Here is an 8,922-nt window from a genome sequence, read left to right on the forward strand (position 1 = left end):
CCAAGGAGGGGGTGCAATCCATGGAGAGAGGGTGCTAAGGGGGAAAGTGCAATAAGCATTCATTGTATATATCACAAAACTAAGAAAAGTAAAGGGCGGGGTAGATTGAAAGGGGGTGAGACTACTGAAGTGCTGATACTGATCAAGACGCATGTGTTCATAAACAGCTTTGTTATATGGCCCCTCTCTTGTAAAACTACTTAAAGATAATTTTGTACTAATAATTAACAAGAAGATATTCAAATGAAAACTTTTTAGTAAAATTTTATCTTAAGTAATTGTAAAATTATGAGCCTAGAGAAGCATTGATATTGTCATCGTTTCTCTAGAATCATTTTTTTGGGGGGGGTGAGGACAGTATCAAATAGTTTTTTCTTTTGTTTTTTGGTTGCTTGGTTAGTTGGTTGACTTTTTGTTGTTGTTGTTTTTGCTCATAACATTCCTCAGACACAGTTCTCCTACTTACAGCCTCCCATGTGGCCGTGATCACAGACATGTGTCACCATGCCCAAATTATTAATGGAGAGATGAGGCCAAGCTAACTTTTTGCCTGTCATTGAATGGCTTGGAGTATTTTCATAGATGACATGTTGTCACATTCTTTTACACTTAACAGACAAATATTCATTATAAGAAAATGTGAAAACAGGTAAAAATATAGGCATGCCAATGAGATAAAGTACCTTTTTCCACCTATGCTAAAAATGCATCAGGCAGGTAGGCATATGTCTTTATGTTTACTTAGTTATGCAGTAAGAATATTCCTTTCTTCCTTCTTTCCTTTCCTCGTTTCCTCCCTCCCTTCCTCCTTCCTTCCTCCCTCCCCCCTCCCTCCCTCCCTCCCTCCCTCCCTCCCTCCCTCCCTCCCTCCCTCCTTCCTTCCTTCCTTCCTTCCTCCCTTTTATCTTTCCTTTTATCTTTTAATACTTGGGAACAAACCATCCATCCAACATGCTAGGAAAGCAGGCCACCACCAAGCTGCCACTTAGTCTGTGATTTAAATATTCTAGCAAGAAGCTTCATTTATTTTGTTTTGTGCTCAGCAAATTAAAAAAAAATTATTACCTTCCACAGCAGATTGAGCATTGTTCTGAATATGGAAGGGATCTTCTTTGGTGCCCTGGTTTAATATGAACAAATCTCAGCATTGCACAACACTTTTTCATATTGTAAGGTACAGCCTTGCCTCCCATCAATCACAGTGTGGCTCCATGTGAAAACCAAAAATGTCGCCAGACATTGCCAAATGGCCCCTGGGAAGAAAATTCCCCATCGCTGAGAACCATTGCTGTAAATCTTGCATAATTATAATAATACTACCATGCTTGAAGACTCTAGTTAACTTTGCTGTTTTGCAAACTCTTGTGATATACCCTGTGTAGGTATTTTGAAGACTTGATGTGTCAGCTGGCTGTCTCCTATTGGCAAAAATCATTTCTTGCATGGTGGCTCTGACTCCAGGGACCTCAGATCTGGTATGGATCACAGAGTCAGCTCCCATGGTGAACAGGCACCTAATTTTAGATGTATTTGCTGATGGTACAATGCCCACATGCCACTGTCTCTGAGACTGCCAGCAAGTGTCTCATCAGGACAGGTTTTTCATCTTTCTCTTGCTATTGGTTTATCAATCTGGATGAATCAAGACTTCAGAGGAGTAGATAGGAAAGCAGCCCATTGAAAACAAAGCCAAGGAATCTGATGAGAAAAGTACTCAAGGTAATAAAAAAGATAGGTTCAGATTATGATGAAACACTATGGAAATTTATCCCTGATTCATCTGGCTGTAGAGACCACATGCTTTTTTAGAAAGCATACCGCACAAAAGATTTCTTTGTGTGTTTCCTCCTTAGGGATATAGACCAAGTATCACTTGGAGGAAAAAAATGGCTTTATGTGGACGCTCTGTCTGGCCCAAATTCTGTTCCTTGTAATCACCCAAGTGTTCAAACAGAAAATAGCATAGAATTTGGCTTACAGATAAATCGTTTCTCTGAATTTAGGAGAATTTATTTGTAGATGCAGATATTCTGAATTCTATTTCTTTACAAATTTTTGCAGCTTGGGACTTGTGTTTAAGTTGTATGATTCAAAGCTTGATGCATTGAAAATAACCATCTGATAAGGCTACTGTGCCTTTCCCCATTGTTTTTAATTATCCATATTCAGGCAAGGATCTACATTTTTACCAAATGTTCATAGGCAGGTGATTTCTTATAAGTTAGCTAGTAATGCAAATGAACAATTTCTAGATTTCAGCTTAGATAATGCTTCTGTGTTAACACATAGTTTTCAATGACTGCAACATGCTAGTGTAATTTTCCTATGAATTTTTAATTTGTGCAATACTGGAGCCCCATCACTAAACTTGGAACTAACTCCACACATTAATTACACTCTTAGCTATGAGGAGAAGCCACAAACAACAAGAGAATTAACAAAGTTAATTATATGCAGGTGCTCGGAGTATTAAGCATACATTTTATAATGGAAAATAGTGTGTGTGTGGGAGGGACAAGAGTAAGTAACACAATTCCTCTTAAAGTATAGTGTGGGAAAAGGTAACAATGTTCAAGGAGAAATGACCCATTACCTTATGTTTGTAACTGAACCACCCTGTACATCACCATGACAATAAAATTAAATTTAAAAAAGAGATTTTGTATGTACACAGTATATTCTCTTCTGTTCACTGCTACAGTTTACATTGCAAACTTCAAGAGAAAATTCTTCTCATTCTTATACTTCTTACATAATAACTTAGAAAGGATGAAGCTGATTAATTTACCCAATCTGTCTTCACTTTTGATCTAGGAGTCTATAGGAGAGTTAAGGGGCTAGTGCTGCCATTTTTGCTCTGAAATCTCATCCTGAGATTTAGGATCTTTGCCTTCTTTGCTTTTGGGGTATTTAAAAAATTATTACCATTATAAAGTTGATGGATAGGACAGAGGAGCTATAGTTATATAAGTTGGGTAATGAGTGCCAGTTTCTTCTTAATAATACTAAATTCCTGGACTGAGAGTGTGGCTTAGTGGTAGAGTGCTTGCCTAACATGCATGAAGCCATGGGGTTCGATTCCTCAGTACCTCATAAACAGAAAAAAATAGTAATAAATTCCTAATGTCTTTTCCACAGAGACAAATTTTAAAATATAGGATACAAATAAATAATGCCCATGAGTAAGTAGAAGAAAAAGCACAGGAGAAAAAATTTAAAACTTTAGTGAAAGAAAGCAAAGACCCAAATTAATGGAAATATGTAAGACACTAATTCATTCAAAGGGGTAATGTGGCTGAGAGGCCAGTTCTTTCTACATTTTAAGTCTCAATAAAAATGTCTTTATGTTGACAATTAACTGAGTGTGAATAATATTCTTTAAAAATCTAGGGAATCTAAATGTGAATGATGAATCCTGAAAGACAATGAAAGGATTAATAAATATATTGATCATCATAATTATAACTATTGTCACACTGCTTACATCACTCATCTTCTGTACAGCATGAAAACTGTTTATTTCCTGCAATGGATGTCCTACATACCACTTCATTTTGTTGTTCCGTTTTGGCATGTCCCTCCTCCATCCTTGTAAATGCCTTCACTATGGTTCTCATGTCAAAGTGGCAAGTCATCCATTTTGGATTCATAGTGAAGATTCTTTGTTAGTCAGCTTTCTGACCTTTTATTAACCAATAATCAATTTATGGAAAGGAAAACATTGTCTGGTCCATAGTTTTAGAGGATCCCATCAATGATCCATTAATTACATTCCTTGAGGACTTTTGGTATAGCCACATGTGGTGAGAGCCATTGGCAAAGTGAAAGTACCCATGACTAGACAAACCAGACAAAAGCAAAGCTCGGCCTGGATCCTACAAGGGATCCTGGAGCCTTCAAGGGACCATACCTCTAGTGATATCAAGGTATTCTACAAGACCCCATGTCTCAAAGAAGTTCCTCTGACTCTCATTAGGGCCAACCCAAGTTTTACACGTAGACCTTGGGGATGGATACATTTTTTAAATCCCAACTCTAATAGGACTCTTATAACAAAAGATAACTAAGTACGAAAAACACATATGAATATACTGAACATAAAGATCACAGGAACCTTCAAAAAACAAATGAAATCTCTAAGAAATGCGTAACTGAGTATTTTTAATGACAGCTTTGAAAAAGAAATGTTTAGTCATAGAGAAGTATGACTGGACCAAGGTGGTGTGATGCCACCGGGAAGAATTTCACAAGGTTCATAGGGCCTGCATCCCAGCAAGGTCAAAACCCTTCCAAAATCTTGTGACCTTCTTTAGAGGAAGTTGTTAGGGGGACAGTTAGAGAGCCGGTCATGCTTCTGTGGTTTACTCAAGTGAAGGTACGATGTCTTTGGGTTATAGCATATCTTGGACCTCACCATTGTTCAATAAAGATGACCTAATTCTAGCTGTTCACAGTCTCATCGGAACTATGTAAATGGTGTGGTCACATGGTCAGGATGGGCTTAACCAAATCAGAACTGAAGGAATTGTGAACCCTAGCTCACCGGAGATTCTGGTTTTGTTCTCTGTTTTATTTAAGGCAAGAAGAAGGTGGGTACTGGTGACTCATGCCTATAATCCTATCTATAGGAAGCCATAGTTCAAAGCCAGTTTAGGTAAACGAATCTGTGAAAGACCCTTATCTCCAATTAAACATAAAATGCTGAAAGTGGAAGTGTGGCTAAAGTGGTAATGAGTGCCAGCCTTGAGCAAAAAAATCTATGCAAGAAGTATGAAGGCCCTGATTTCAAGCCTGATCATTACTGGCACAAATAAACAAATAAATTTGATTAAAGGAAAGTCTGCTGTTTATAGTCATTAAATAACAGTTTTAAGTCACTTTCCATGATTCAGATGTGCTGCAAAGGCCTTACATGCTATTTATTTAACCTTTATTACAACTATAAGAAGTTATGTCTGTTCCTAGTATTGTATGAATTAGCAGCCACACTAAAGATGGAGCTAGGAGATTTAGAGTCCATGTCTATGCATAAAACTTCTGTTTTATTCTCCTAAAGCCTCCTGAGAAGAGATACCAAACAAAGACAAATTATTTTGGAGCCTAATGAGTCTATATGTTAGGTAAGAGTAAGAAGAGAATCATTCTCATATTCTATGGATTATAAAAAGCAAAACAAAAATATCCTTAAGCTCTTCAGAATTCAAGCATTAATGCTTTGAAACCCAATGGAGCTTTCTTTCCTTCTAAATCGGATTAAATTTCAAGCCAAGTGATTTTTTTAGATGGAATCACACAGGTAAGATTCATAGTAGTAGGAGAACTTTTTCCAGGTTCCGCCATTTTGAGATGCATCCTAATTTGTGCAAAGACAGGAAAAGATTTGGAATGGATTTAATAACAGGGAAAGACAGAATAACAACAACAAAACACAATCCATTCTCTTTGTAATCAAGGGCCTTGATAAAAGACACACGAATACACAGTAAGAGCAGTCCAACCTTGAATCAGAGGATCAAACTCTTTCCAAACCTGTTGTCATTTAAAATGTAGGTTCATGAGAAAAGCAAGTCATCGACAATCAAAGAAATTCTTTCATGTTGGGCCAAATTTTGAGCTGAACTAAAGCAGAATATTTTCTAGAAGCTTATTAAATATTTGGCAATTGTACAGTCTTTTACTTGTCATAAACTTACTTTTAAGCTCTCATAGATTTATATGTTACTAATAGGCATAAGAGACAAAAGCAAGGGGTAAAAGTTAATGGCAACCATTCTATAAACAAAGGTGAAACACAGGGTAGAATCATGCTAATCATTCTTCTTATATTATTACAGGTGCCCAATTAAAACACTCGTGCTAATGCCTTTGATCTCCAACAGCAGAAACTACTCTGCTCCATTTCAAGACATTGTCATTCACTAACCATTAAAAGACTTTTGGATTTAAAAAAAACAAAAAACAAAAAACAGCAACAGACCTCACAGATAGAATTCCACCACTGGTGGTTTAAAAGAGATAAAATTCTAAGTCTTTACATCACTTCCCAATACTTCTTTCAACTGAGAGCAGTTTTTCGAAAGGAACTCTTTTAGTTAATATTGCCATCTGCTCTGGTTACTAATAAAGTGTAGAGTCTGGGCCTCAATCATGAAGTGTCTTGCCAAAGCCCTTTTATTTTCAGATATTTTAAGAATTTAAAAAAAGTTAAGCCTAGATAGGCACTGTAAAAAATGTTTTTAATAATGGCCCCGTGTCTTTGCTGCAGCTGATAATAACACTTTTTTTCCTCCAAAACTTTCAGATTTTAAGAAGTTCAAAAGCTAGCCAGGAGTTTTGCCTAGTGGTTAAAGTGCTTGCCTAGCATGCACGAAGACCCGGGTTCAATTCCTTGGTACCACATATATAGAAAAAGCCAGAAGTGGTGCTGAGGCTCAAGTGGTAGAGCTCTAGCCTTGAGAAAGTCCAAGGACAGTGCTCAGGCCCTGAGCTCAAGCCCAAAACTGGCCAAAAAAAAAAAAAAAGTTCAAAAGCTATGGTTAGTGGGAACGTCTTTGAGTTTTCTGTGAATTTTTCTTATGGGCATACCTTCTTAATCCTCACAGCAGTAACACGCCTATTTTTGAGGAAAAATGAAGGGTCTTAGCCATTATTGGCAATGGAATAAATATACCCATCTTTCCTAAAAGCAGAAAATTGTGCTCAATTACTGTGCTGTTATTATCTAAGATAATTGAGCAAGGCACAGTGGTATAGTGTAACGATCTTATATTTGTAGTTAGAGGTCAAACAAAGCCCAGATCTGCCACACAGTATTAGTATATCCTTAGTTAAATCAATATACATTTCACTGTTTCAGTATATTTACCCCTTTTCTGACAACAGTAAAATTAATGAATATCAATAAACAGTTAACTTCATACCTGTGAAAACAATTTATAAGTGACAAAGTCTTGCCTACTATTCACTTATTAATAATTCAGGCATGAGGCCTAATTGGATGGAATGGGAGAGAATAACTCAATATAGGAAAATGAGTTACTTATTTGCATTAGTCTTCCATTGCTGCCTAACAAATTATGGCAAATCTTATGGCTCAAAACAATACACATCCATTTGTTATCTTACAGGTTCTTTGGTCAGAGATCCAGTTGTGGCTTAGTGACCTATAAATAATTAAGATGCCAGCCAGGATTTGTTTTTAAAAATGGTATTATTTTTGACTTGGAAAAATAGCTTTGAGGACACTATACTAAGTGAAATAAGTTAAAGCAAGACAAACACCATGTGGTCTCAAACTCATGGAAATACCAGGTTGTTCATTTTCAGGAGGTGAGCGATGGGAGAAAGGGGATATTGATTAGATGGTATAAGGGCTCAGATGTTGAATAATTTCTGTGTATAGTACAATGGTGATAATTCATACTAGTTCAAACACTTGCAATTTGCTCAGAAAGTGGATCTCAACTATTCCTATACACACATGAATAAACAAACACATGTACACCAATTATAACTGTGTAATATGATAATCTCATTAAATACTTGATTGTGAAAATCATACAATAATACATATATGAAATCATCACATGGTATTCTTAAATCTATCCTCTTACTTATAAATTATATTTGAATAAAACTGAAACAACCATAATATATTGTAGTGTGTTAAATGCTTTGTCACTAATCTGGGTTACTTTTGGGAGGTGGTGTACCCCTTAGAAGGCAGAGCTTGAAGGAGGAAGTGAAGGAGTGACTGATGTTGAATATTTTCCCACAGAGCTGGGAAGTGATAGAATCACAATGAAAAGGTAAGCATCTGTGTCTAAAAAGACCACTTCTCTTTTCAGGTAGGAAGTGTTTCCTATGAATGTGAAATAACTTTCCACAAATGACATCTGAGAAAACATTGTGTATTCTCCTTTCCTGTCTTTATAGTGTCTTTCGAATGTTTTTGTTCCCACCACCAACTCTGTAGAAACTAGTTGAGTGCACTCATTAAAAGCACAGATTCCTAGGGCTTCTTAAATCTGATTTTGTTTCTAAGAAACAACCCTGTTGGTTTATACTGATGCACGGTAAACTAGAAGAGTAAATTCTGAAAGAAGAGCTTCCCTCTCAACAGAGAAATAAATTGGAACATATTTGTAGGGGGTGATAATATGCAGCAAAATCCAAGTCACTCTGGGGGTTTGTGAGAAAATGATTAGCTGGTGATTGGAATATATGATGAAGTAATAAGCTACAAACCCTGAAAAAGGATATTTCAATCTGCATTAATAGTTGAGTTTTGGGTTTTAGAATTTATTGGACTATTCACAGGGAGCCATTTGAGGTTTGTGGATGGGCAAATGGCCTACTAAAGTAAAATTTTAAGCAAGTGAGTCTAGTAGCCATCAGAACAGCTGGATATGCATGGAATATCAGGGTTTACATTACAAAGGCTCACTTAATTACTTAAATGAAGTATCACTTGATGATATTAAAGACTTAGAGATCAAAGTTAAAATACATTGTAAAAGCACTAACATAGTTTGCATGGTTTCCCTCATTTGTGGTAGTTAGCATGTGCTTATAAATCTATAAATAAATTCACTGTATGGTTAAAAATATACGTGATAAATTATATCGATCTCTAGACACACTGTGAGACTGAATGAGTCTATTCATAGGCGCAGATCACAAAGATTCAAAAGCTCTTTGTAGATGATCATATACAGGAATGTTTTTCAAAATGAACTTCAAGAAAAGGAAACGAGATTTTTGTTGCTGTTGCTGTTCCTGTCGTCTTTACTTTTTCTCTTGTTTGTTAGTTTATTTGCAACGGGCAAAAAAAAAAATGGAAAATGAAGTGTATATCTTGTGGGAAGGGATGAGAGGGCTAAACTGGGAGAGAGCAAGAGAAGGGATGACATGGATCAAAAA

Source organism: Megascapheus bottae, chromosome 17, assembly GCF_031878675.1.
Source record: "Megascapheus bottae isolate mThoBot1 chromosome 17, mThoBot2.hap1, whole genome shotgun sequence".
In the NCBI taxonomy this organism is placed as follows: Eukaryota; Metazoa; Chordata; class Mammalia; order Rodentia; family Geomyidae; genus Megascapheus; species Megascapheus bottae.